Source organism: Lissotriton vulgaris, chromosome 5, assembly GCF_964263255.1.
Source record: "Lissotriton vulgaris chromosome 5, aLisVul1.2, whole genome shotgun sequence".
NCBI lineage: Eukaryota > Metazoa > Chordata > Amphibia > Caudata > Salamandridae > Lissotriton > Lissotriton vulgaris.
The window spans coordinates 318,622,513-318,635,084 of record NC_141693.1 but is presented as its reverse complement, the minus strand read 5'-3'; the positions used below and the strand labels follow the sequence as shown (position 1 = coordinate 318,635,084).

Sequence of the window (12,572 nt, the reverse complement as noted above, 5' to 3'; positions counted from 1 at the left end):
TCCTACAGCCATAAACTAGTGCCCACCGAAACGCATTGAGATGCAATGAGAAGAAAAGTATACCTTAAATCTTTATGAACAATTGTATTATATATGACCTATGTAAAAATGTTTGTGATAATTACAATTGATTTATTTCTGATTAAGTAGCACTTTTCTGTGATTTGGAATACTTTTTCTATTTGGTTTCCCAATTTCTTTCAGTAGTATATGATTTTTAATAGTGTATTAGCCTATAGACATTTTTTAACCTTGTGTGATTTTATTGCTATATGTAGCTCAGATAGGAACTATGTTTTTGATGTAATGTGTGTTTTGTGATTTATCCTGATATTTAGATATGTATATAGGTATTATGTGAGTTATTTTGTCTTTATGTCTGTACTGTACCTTTTGAATTGTTTTAATAGGTCTTTTAAATTTCTCTTCCTGACATAATCAATTATTGAGCCTGCCCTTACTTACTTGACTGTATTTTTAATAAGCTGCATGGAGCCATATCTCCGACACACACTGCCTCATGAAATTGAGGTTTAACACTGCCTCTGATTCATCCACCAATGGGCAGGCTGTTAAGGTGCCATTTTGGTTTGGACAATTTTAGGGGTTCCTTACTCTATCAGGGTACTCCTTCAAAGGCAGTACTGATGTCCTGTTCACTTTATTAGAAGTGCATTATAATCAACAGCACTCTAAATAAGGCGAACAGACATTTTTCAGAGAACACACTGTCTACTAAACTATAATAAATAAGGACCTAAATCTTCTTGATCTACTTTTCTGACTGGCAATTCTGTTGCTTTAATAATTATGTTATGGTATGTCTATGACTAACTGTATAGCATAATATTTGGCAGTCACTTGGTCTGATGATGCTTTGCGAAGGCTAAGGTCTGCGGTGGTGACTGATTCAGCAAGGACATCCACATGGGGGTTGCCATCTGAGTAACAGAATGGCTTGAGATACATGAGTATACTTTCTGCCATCTCTCGCTCTCCTACTGGGTGGTTGGGGTGGCATGTTGCCTGGCTGCAGAGCTACTCTAAGGTAAGACCTCTGACGTCACTCGGACGGAGAGTAAACAGACATGCTTGAATGTTCCTGAACAAATACTTTTCACTAGAGCTCTGCCTCCCAGGATGCGAGGGATTGTGAAGTGCTGGCCCGTTGAAGTGCATCTATTGTACGAAGGCATCCATGGAATGCGCTCTGTTTGCTTGTAGAATAACGCGGCGAGTACAGTGTGGCCCTAACCTGTCCTCAGAGATCTCGGATTTCCTCATGCACAGAGTGTAAACATTTCACCAGTCAAGCTTCATTCTTTTTTTTTTTTTTTTTTTTGCAGATTTATATAGCGCGAACTCGAGTCGAAGGTATTGGCACGCTTTAGATGAGCACCGGTTACGTTACACAAGGGCATTTTGATAGGCAGGGGGAGATTAAGTGATTTTCCCAGAATCACAGGATGTGGACGCGACCCCGAGGGTCGAACTTTGGTTTGCCAGCCCCAAAGTTGGCAGTCTAGCCGTCAGACCACATTAACACCTTTACTGGCCACTTTGTGATCCCAGTTACCAAAAGCGCTGAAATAAGTACTACGTTTTAAAAACTTATTAAACTTAAACTTATTTATAATTAGCTAGGGTTTTTTGTAATTACATTACACACGGGCAGCTTTTTATATTTACTTTTATAGGGAGAACTAAGTGACTTGCCCTGAATCATAAGATGTTATGTAGACGCTGGGAAGCGAACCGGGCTCCCCAATTCAATAGTCTCCAAGTCTTGCCATTAGGGATCATCGCCTTCCCTATGTGCTTATGATGTTTATTCTTCTCAGTAAATTTGTCTTTTTTTATGCTAAAAAAGAGAAATCGGAAATCGACTTTCCCTGCTCACATTAGCACATAATCCTCTAAGCACGTGTTAACGTGTGCATTTAAATAGGCGATGTTTGAGCGAGCGTAAAGTGGAAGGACAAGATTTGTGGTGAGCTTTACAAAGGGGTCATTAACAAGCTGTCACACTCCCTGTGGTCGTCATCACCATCGTCACGTAGTGTAAAGGGCGAGTGTTAACTCCTCCCAACTCTCCAGGCTAGCTTCAGCTCGTGTTGACTGTTACTATGGCAACAGAGCACATGGCTGCTGCTGCAGCATCTCAGCTGACAGAGCAGCCGGCGCCTAACACAGCACGTAGTAGCTGAGGAAAGTAGACCGGCCAGACTGACCGCCTCCTTGACTGACTGACACTGGAGCACCATACTAAACATCTCTTCAGCCTGAACTCTCACTCTCTATGCAGAACCGACTTCCTGGAGGGGCTAAACTTCAACATACCCTACTCAGCAGACCGAAACTCACCTCTTGCACTAGACCGGCCGCTGTCCACGCAGGAGTAGCTGACGTAACCACGGTGTCCTGCAGGGTCTATATACGCACATTCTTGAACAAAGCCAGACGTCACACAGAGGTGAGATACTTTCCTGCAAGTATTAGGCACTCTCCTTCCTGCAGCGGATTTACACTGACCCCCTCGCAAACAGGACCTGGCAATACCGATACACTCTCTGCAATGTGCTCTCAATGCTGTAAATTAAGGCCTGAAGGGAGATATTTGGCAATAAAGAATGCGACTGACTAAACTGTGCAGCAACAACATAAATGCACTAAACGAAGAAGAGACTGACTCACTTCCTATGAGGGTAACACTGACCCAAGTTCTTACAGCTGCTGTTTAATCTGACTTCCTGCAGAAGAGACTGACTGACTCTCACAGGTGTAGAAAAGGCTGAACTGCCTCACCTCCTCCTAGAAGAGAATGGACTGACCCACCCGCATGCAGTAGAGACTGAACTGACTGACCTCCACGGAGGAGAGACTGAACTGCCTCGCCTCCTCGTAGAAGGGACTGAACTGAGCCACCCACATGCAGTAGAGACTGAACTGACTGACCTCCAGGCAGAAGGGACTGAACCGGCCCACCGCCCTGCAACCAGAGACAGACAATGAATTGCCTCCCTGCAGCAGACATAGACCTGGCCCACGTCCATGCAGCAGGGGCTACGGGGTGATTTTCTCCCCCTGCAGAAGGGAGTCTTCGCCCCTGCTATGAAAAAAAGCTTGACACTCCCTGCAGAATAAGTGACATTCGGATCCTTCCATTCTTGCCTAGCTTAGGTAACCTGCTGAGACTGGCCTTCCTGAATGGGAAGGTTGCGACCCACATGCTACCCTTTACTGAAGAACACACGCCGTGTCATAAGATGTGAAACTGACACCTGCTGAACGGGGACCCCACTCTGTGCTTGATTAGCACCGCCCCACTGTGCAGGACAAACACCTCCGTCCAGCAAGGGGGTGCTCGGGCTGACAGAGGGACGGGAGGTGGAACTCGACTGCAGTGCCCTCAAGGGGTGTGTTGGCAACCAAAGAAACAAACCGCGCTCCTCTCCCACAAGAACTGTCCGGCTCTCCCCCGAGACTGCAACCCGCTAACTACCTCGGCACAGACAAGACACCGAGGAGGTCCCCGAAGCATAGGTCACTTCGCCACCAGTAAGACTAACTTATTTTTCTCTGTTGAGCCTGTCTTCATCCGCACTTTAGAATTAACAGGACTGTCAAATGTATGTCTTTAGTGTACTGAATTGGGCTTGAGCAGGACCCTGTTTAATAGTGAAATATATCTATCCTCAGTAGACGTTTACCTTGACTTATATAAAAGTATTGTCACAGTCGATAGGTCTCGCCCTTGGGACTTCTCAGGACTTAATTTGTAAGTGGTTGAGTGCCAGGGCCAAAAGTGTTGTCCAGACCCTGCGGCCTTTGCTACTGAGTGCTGGGGTTCGAATACTAAGCCTGTGTATGTAGTCTCGATTCTCCTCATGTCTCTTCTGTCCAATCACAGGCACTCCCTGCCCTTTCATCTCACTGTTGGTGTTCTTTTCATCCCTATTTTCTCCTTTGGCCATTGTTTTCTCTCTTCTTCTTCCTCTCCACCTTATGTGTTTTTTTGCTTCTTCCTCTGGGTTAAAGTTGGAAGAGGAAAAATAAATACTATGCCCCAAAAATTAGTGCTGGAGGGCCCCACCTGCAATCACCGGCTCAAATTAAGTTCTGAGACGTTTTGGTTTGCCAAGCCTATTGTCGATTCTGTATGGCCTTGGAAGAAAGCTTTATTTGCTGCTGCTGTGCCATTGACAAAAACATAAATAAAGAAGGATTGACAAAGCCGATGGGTCTCACCTTTAATGACCTATTAATGCGACATTGTGAATACTTTTAGCCATGCTGCAGAGCATTCACTATGCTGAGCAGCGTGGCTTAAAAACATCCTTTGGCATGGCCACCGCACAACTGGCTGATTTCTCAAACCTGTTTTATCAAGCTTGGACAAATCAAAGATTGAATTTAAACCTGTAAGGATTCAAATGTATGAATTGCAGATAACAGGCAATAATTGTAATTCACATTTTGCTTCTCCCCATTACAGCATATAGCGCTAGGTAGTGAGTTAGCCAATTTCAGCCTCTTGCCTTTCTTGCACAAGGAGTTATGGAGCTTTTGCTGACGACACGTGCATATTTGCCTAAAAAGAAGTGCAATTCAGTGCCAAGATCAGATCAGATCAGTAATCTTTATTTGGATACAAATATCCATAAAAGCACAATTCAATCACCACCAACAGAAATACAACACATATTTAAATTCTTATTTAAAACCGCGGTGATTAAAGCTAGATAAAAATAAGTAACTTTGATAAAAAGACTGCAATTGTATACAATGTTAAAAAGGCATAATATACCTGCCAAGGCTAGTGGAACAATGCTTTTCCTTTCAGATGCTTTTCTTCTTTCCATTCTTTATCCTTATTATTCTAGTCACTCGTGTGTTTAAACTATGTCCTCAGGATACAGTAAATCAAAGCCAATAGTGACTTTTCTTTGCGTCATTAAGAATCATATTACCCTGGTGTGGCTATTAAAACTAAAAGGGGCTTCTATATATATGTTCTAAGTAAATCTGCTGAGAGGTAGCACCCATTATGAAAAGCAACTGCAAATCTATATTTCAATGAAAACATTTTATTGCATGCATATGGCACTATGTTTAGGTTGCAGCATAGTTTCTATTTTTTTCTTTTTTTCTGACATATGCTTGCAATAAAACGAATAAAAAAAATTACATTGTCTTCCGAATGCCGGACTTATTAGCTTTGCCATTGCTTGTTATGAAAATGACTCTTGCACTTTTTCCTTCGTTACCAGCTGCTAATGGTCCTCCTTTCTCTTTGGAGGGGACTTAGCAGGTCACAGAGCTATCTGAATGCAGGCCACTAGCGAAAGTTCCAGAGACACCTCAAAATTTAGTTCCAGGTTTTTACTTATCAACACACTATAGATATAGATGTCATGGCACTTTGTCAGTAAAGAGCTTCAACCAGAACTTTATTCTAAACCCTCATAAAAGTCACATTCTCAATATGGTCCTGTCAAAAAATCCATTGTTAATTGGATATATTTGCTTGTTGCTTTCAGTGTTGCTTGAACTCGAGTGAACACTCAAAGCACCCATCAAGGGAACAAAAATATTAAACCTGATTTCACACAGCCGTTAACCTGGAAAGTAATTTGCTTTAAGATCTGCCCTTATGTAAGGGAAAAGTGACCACAAATATGGCAGGGTTGTCTGATAGAAGCATGCATGGCTAAACCACTTATGCCTCTACCACGCTGCCCCAACAACAAATGTGTCTCAACAACTCATTCCTTTGCCACGCATGCCTTTACCACATTTGTCTTTACCAAGCAATTTTGTAGTAAAGATATGATTGGTAAAGGGATAGGCGTGATAAAGATCAAACCAAAGCCCCCCGACCTGAGTCCTAAACCCTTCCCTACATACTAAAAATAACAACAACCCCAGACCCACCCTGAGCCCTAAAAAGACCTAAAAACCACATCAGAAAAACTACCCTGACCCCAGCCCCCCAACCATGAGCCCTAAAAACTGAACCCCACACCTGCAAACTACCCCGGACACCCCACCCTGAGCCTTAAAACCCAGCCCCCTGCTGCCTTATAAACAACTGTGTTAGCCCTGGCACTGTTGGCGTGGGTCTCCCTTCCATTTTTTGCTGTTGCCTAATGTGTTTTTGCTGGTTAGTGATGCTTTGGGCACTGTACCACTGCTATTCAGTGCCACAGTGCAAGTGCTCCTTATGGCAAATTGATGTATGGATTAGTGACTCCATGATTGGCTGGATTGGTTTACTTGTCCGACCCTAGAATAGTGCACTGAATGTGCCCAGGGCTTGTAAATCAAATGCTGCTGGCTTGCAGCACTGGCTGTGCCACCCTCAGAAGCCGCCTGTAAAGTGTGTCTCAGGTCTGCCATTGCAGAGCCTGTGTGCAGTCTGGTACAGCCATGTTGACTGGGTAAGTGCACCCACTTGTCAGTCCCTAAACCTTCCCATTTCTGCATATTAATCACCCATATGGTAGGCCCAAGGTAAGAGTGCGTATTGTAGGTAAAAAGTAGGACATGCCCTGATGTGTGTGGCACGTCCTGATAGTGAATTACAGCCATTTTCGTTTTTCACTATTGCAAGGCTACCTGTTCCCCATAGGCCAGAATGGGCAGTTTGATTATAGCACCTTATAATTGACTCAAGGAACTAGGTAAACATTCGAGTTTAGTATGCTTGAACTCAGAATGATAAAATACATCTTTTAGTGACGTTGGTTTTAACATTCTGTGTTTGAAAATACCACTTTTAGATAGTAGGTATTTTCTTGCCTAACTGTCCAAGCCTGCCTTTGCTAGGTTGTGTATTCCTTGTCTGGAGTTTGAGTGACAGGGGCTGGGGGTTTCCAGGAGACATGGTGAGTCAGCACAGGGCTGAATAGAGCTATCTGCATGTAGATGGGTCGGAGGAGTTGCACCTGGGACCTGAATAGTGCTGTGCCTGCCTTCCACAATGCCAGCTCCACCTCCTGTGGTGCGTCTGATATCCCTGGCCCACACTGTCAAAGGAAAGAAAGAGTCTTGTCAACAAAGTGCTTCAGGACTGCACAGAACTTGTTTGGACTGGGTACAGGACCCTCTGCCTTCAGAGGACAAAGGATTTGCTAGTATACATATGGGGACCCAGACCCCAGAACTTTAGATCACTTTTGGGAAACAAGAAAAACCTTTGCAGAGGAGAGGAACTAGAGGAATGAGGAGGAGACTATACCTAAGCTGAGTGTGTTTGGGGGATTGGCCTGCAGTGGTTGCCTGACTGCCAAAGAAAGGAGAAAGGAACTTTGTGCTACTTTCATCAACTTGTAAAGGATCTCCAAGGTCTTGAAGATTGAGCTTGCCTCCTGCTGAAGACTCAGGGACAACAGACTTTACGATCCAGCTCCCCTGAGTTCTTTTGATGTGCCTGCTGTTGTGCTGGGCCTTCTGAGGGACTGCGTGTCACAAGGAGCTGGAAGCGTGACTCATGAAGAAGAAGCGTGATGCCGCCGTAGCCGCTGTCGTCACATCACTGAAGAAGGGTGTCGCCGCTGCCGCTGTCACATCGCATCGCCGAAACGCCTCACATCACTAGAGTGTTGCCGTCGTAGCAGAAGCCGTCGCATCACCGGAGAAGCGTGTCGTAGGGCCTGTCGCGGCTCAGAAGAATTGTTGAGTCGCCGCACAGCCATCGGGCGTGCACGTATTGTTGTTGCATCAAGGAAAATACGCCATTTTGTTTCATTGCACCAGATCTTCATCGCATCACAGCGCTGCTGGTCGCATCGCCACGGAAGCGTTGTAAGAAACCAATGCATCACTTCCCACGCGGAGAAGAACCAACACATCCCCTAAGCAGCAGTAGGGAACCGACGCATCACCGTTCTTGCGTGTAGGGAAACCGACGCATCACCTTCCCTGCAACACTTTCGTTTTATAGCGTTACGCATCCAAAGGTACATTGAACTTAAAGTGTTGCATTTTCAATCTTAAGAGAACTAAGCTATTTACCATTTTTAAAGTATAGTATTGTGGATTTTTGACGTTTATGGTCCTGTGTTAAGTCTATATAAAAAATACTTATTTTTATACTACAACTTGTGTGGGGTCCATCTGTTGTGTTGTAACTGGGTTACTGTATGTGTTCACAAATGCTTTACACACTGCCTCTGAAAAATAAATAAAAGCCTGTCTTCTCGCGCCAAGCTACCAATGGGGTGAGCAAGGGTTATTTTAGGAGTGTACCCCTTACCCTGACTAGATGCAAGGGCCCCTATTTGGTTAAAGGGACCTACCTCTGCCAATGAGAGACCCCCAAATCTAACAAACCCCAATCCCCTGACCCCAAAAAACAACCCCATTCCTAAAAACGAACCCCACCCCACCACAACCTGGCCCAAGCCCCACTTACCAGATCACGTCCTCTCCCAATCCTTTCTCTTCCTGAGCCCAGCCATCCGCACATTTATACCATGCACTGCCTTAACTGCACATATGCGTAGTTAAGGCATATGCACAGTTAAGTCAAGCATGGTTCCTCCTGCGGGGAAATGGCATCTGTTGGTCAGCCCACATTATAAAGACCGTTTCCCACGTTTCAGAAAATGCAAACAATTCTGTCTTGGAACTTAAAAAGCATTCATTGCTACTGCCTAACTCATCCAAACTATTTTTTGAGGCTTGGAAGAATCGAAGATTGAATTAAAACCTGCAAAGATTCAAACATATGCCCTATAGACTTCATGCAGCAGCTTGTAGCAAGCCTGTCAGTGTCTCATCTTTGTTAGTAAAATTGTTCCTTGTGTCCGGCATTGTACGCCACGATCTCTGCAAGATATTAACCTACCAGTCTACCTACCAATTACATAGTGCACATATGTATACCTTGCAGGTTACCCACAATATTCTACGACAAGCACATATGTGTCCCAGCACTTCTTTCAAGATACAAACATGTGACTAGATAATACTCACTGATCAGTGGAGTAAATGCATTAACCACCTGAGCCACCTTTACATTGCAAATCCCCATATGTCTTCATAGGGTGCATTAGAACCCCCACGCTAGCTTAAAAGGCAGCCTGTGTGTGAGCCTGTTTCAGAGAGGATGTGGAATAGCTTGCCTGTAATCACACAATGAGCTATTGAAGAATGGACTGGAATTGGTCCTCAGTGGGGCACTTTAAGTATGATGGTATGACGAGGCGTGGGCACTATGGCTCACTGTGTCTGGGACGCAAATTGAACTGTACTGAGGAGGCGCATCAACGTTAATAATAATAATAAGGATATTTATAAAGTGCATGGCTGTGCCTAACGGCATGTCCCAGCACTGCAAGGGAGGGACCAGAAGGAGGACTTCTCAAGACCTGGCTCTTCGAACAATTGCAGCACCCCCCCTCTCCCCAGCGCCTTCAGACCGTCACGGGTATGTAGTGCGCTCTACAAATGCTTGATTGATTGATTGATACGTCCACCTAATTATAGGAGCTAAGTTAAAGTCTATGCTAAAGCACATCGGAATAGCCATGTTTTTAGCCTCCTTCTGAGCCTCCTTCGCAACAACAGCTCCGATGGTTCCATTCTCAATTGGAGAGGAAAAGCATTCCAGGCCCTAGCAGCTAGGAAGGCAAAAAAAAGTCCACCCCATTTAGCTTTCCTTACCCGCAGGATGACTGCCTGGTTGGTTCCTGAGGATCTGAGATTACGGCTAGGTTTGTGGCAAGTCACCAAAGAGATGGGGCGTCATGGACCTCTGTCATTAAAGTTTAATTCGGTCTGAGATGGTGTGTTCCCATTCAGAGGTCATCTAGCCTTGGAATGTACTGTTCTGTGGAGCAGAGCCGAGCCTGCTTTGCATGTGATTGATCCCTGTCTGTAGTGGCACAGTGATCAAAAACACGAAGGATAGGAATATGGCCCGAGTAATCACCAGTGACTGAGATTAATTTAAGCATTATCCCAACCGTTTTCTATTTCATTTATTTCTCATGTTAAAATAATCCTGGAAAACTTTCGCAATCACATATTTACTGGTGTTAATTTCTTGGCTGCAGTCTATAATCCATGTACACTTTTGAATTGCATGTGGACAACAGGCTAAATAATTGAGTATGCTCCTCATGACCCTGCACCTCATGACTCTTTCTTTCTTGGTCCCTGCCTTTTTGCCTTCTATTTTCCTGGCATAAATATTTTGTATTTCCACCATGGTTTTTTGCCATTATCAGATGAATCTGTGTCAAACATTTCTCAATTGTAGGGGTAGTTCCATATGCCCCTTGCAGTCTTTCACCATTATCAAGAGTCATCTACATTGTTTTAATACTTTCGCTTGAAGCTCCAAATATTTTTTACTAGAAAGTGAAGATAGCAGTAGCGGCCCGTGGAGGGAGTGCTGCCGGGCGCTGACGTGCGGTGGGGGAGGGCCAGGGTGAGGGGTAGTAAACTGCGGATTACGGCCGATTAGAGGTAAGTAAACATATAAATAAATAAAAACGAATTTCATTGCGTGCGCTGCATTGCCAAATGCGATGCAGCATGCTCAACAAAATTCAATTTTTTAAATTTATATGTTTACTTACCTCTAATCTGCTGTAATCCATAATTTACTACCCCCCACCCTGCCCCTCCCCCGCCCCACGTCAACGCCCAGCAGCACGCCCACCACGGACCGCTACTGGAAGGTAGGTATAGGAAAACCACGGTGAGAATTCAAATCCTCAAGGACATCATAGGTCACAGCCTAAGAATGACTGTAGACAGGTGCATCCACTTGAAAGCAGGTGGATAGAAAAGAGTGACAACAAACCAAGGCGAATACTTTAATGCTTACATACTCTAACAGATTGATGGATTGATAGATTTGGCAATTTATAAAACGCAAAGAAATGGATTTAGGGAGGGTATTCCAAAGCCTAGATGCAGCCAAAACAAAGGCTCTCCCTCCCCATTTTGCCCTTCGAAACCTAGTAATAACCAACATATTTTTTCCAGTAAAACGCAACTGTCGAAAAGGAACATATTGTTGAAAGAGAAGCCTGACTCCCTCTAGGCCTAAGTTGTGAAGTGCCTTCTGAACAATGCAGAAGGCCTTTGTTAGAAATGGGGGTCACTCATTGGCAATGGTTTGCACCTTTTGTCCAAGTAGGGACCCTTGCTTCTAGTGAGGGTAAGGAAATTACTAGGGCTGGGTGTAGTTTGCGAAGTAGCGCTTCGCGAAGCTACGCAAAGTGCACTTTGCACTACGCGACCTACGCGTAGCCCTACGCAAACTGCGTAGTAGCATGTTCACACTGTGCAAGACGCCGTTTTCAATGATTGCACAGTGCGTACAAGCAACCGACACTGTGCAATCATTGAAAACGGGATCTTGCACAGTAGTTTTCTGCCGCTTGATGAGATTTTTCCTCGAGCGGCAGCTTTCTCAACTCGGACTAGTAGTTTCTCATCGCGAGCGGTCGCGAGCATACGCGACCACTCGCAATGAGAAAACAGACCTCCCCGCGTTGAGAATCTCGCAGGGAGGTGTATTTTCCATGCTCGCAATCAGCAACTTGATGTTGCTGATCGCGAACCAGGAAAAAATGACCGCTGCACTATGCTACGCACGTTCGCAGTGTGCTACGTGCAGCTCACGTAGTGCGAAGTTGCGCAAACTTCACAAACTACACGAGCGTAACGTAGTGCTTCGCCCAGGCCTAGAAATTACACCCTTAGTTAGCCCCTGCTCTCCCCTTTGGTAGCTTGGCACACGCCGACAGGTTTATCTCAGAGGCAGTGTGTAAAGCATTTGTGCACACATACAGTAATATGGAAGGTTAGGGCCTGGAAAGTGGGTGCACACAGCCGGGTTGACATGACAGTAGAGACTATGAGCAGACACTGCAGTGGCCAGTCTGAGAACCTTTTGAAAGGCTGTCTGTGTGGGTGGCACAATAAGTGCTACAGGACCACCATCCGCATTTGATTTACAGGCCCTGGGCACCATTGTGCACTATTTTAGGGACTTAGCAGTAAATCAAATAAGCCAATCATGGAAACACCAATCCATAAACACAATTTCAAATGGAAAGCATATGCACTTATGCCCTGAATAGCAGTGGTAAAGTGCTCAGAGTCCTAAAACCAACAAAAACAGGGTCAACAACAGGAGGCCAAAAAGCAAAAAGTCTGGGGATCACCTGCTGGAAAAGTCAGGTCTAACAGGCTTGAAGGCAATTCATTTAGTGGCTAAGAACCAATACAATTTCCAAATAGCAGCAGAGGCTGATATTTAGGAAGGTCCTAAACGAGTTTTGCTGCACCATTCTAGGTAAGCTGCAACTTGTCGATGGCTGTCTTATTAATGTCAAGGTAAAGCGTATTGCAGTGATCCATCCTGGACATAATCTGTGCTACAGCCGACTGTTTACGAGCGTAGAGGGATAGAAATGGAAACATGTTCCTAAGAGTCTTAATCACCCCAAAAAAGGATGATACTGTCCTGTTGACCTGAAGATTAAAGGACAGATTGTTATCCATCAGAACGCCAAGATATTTAGAAGAGTCGGCAAGACTAGGGCATT

The 12,572-nt window shown here is 44.7% G+C and overlaps 1 protein-coding gene across 1 annotated transcript in view; it reads left to right on the top strand.

Annotated features, from left to right (window-relative positions):
* The first annotated feature begins 3,363 nt into the window (after positions 1-3,363).
* The window catches only part of TTC34 (tetratricopeptide repeat domain 34), a 554,282-nt gene continuing 545,073 nt past the window's right edge, over positions 3,364-12,572 (top strand). The window contains exon 1 of the mRNA XM_086920058.1: positions 3,364-3,558. The gene's annotated coding sequence lies outside the window, so the exon portion shown is untranslated. The remainder of the gene's footprint in view (positions 3,559-12,572) is intronic.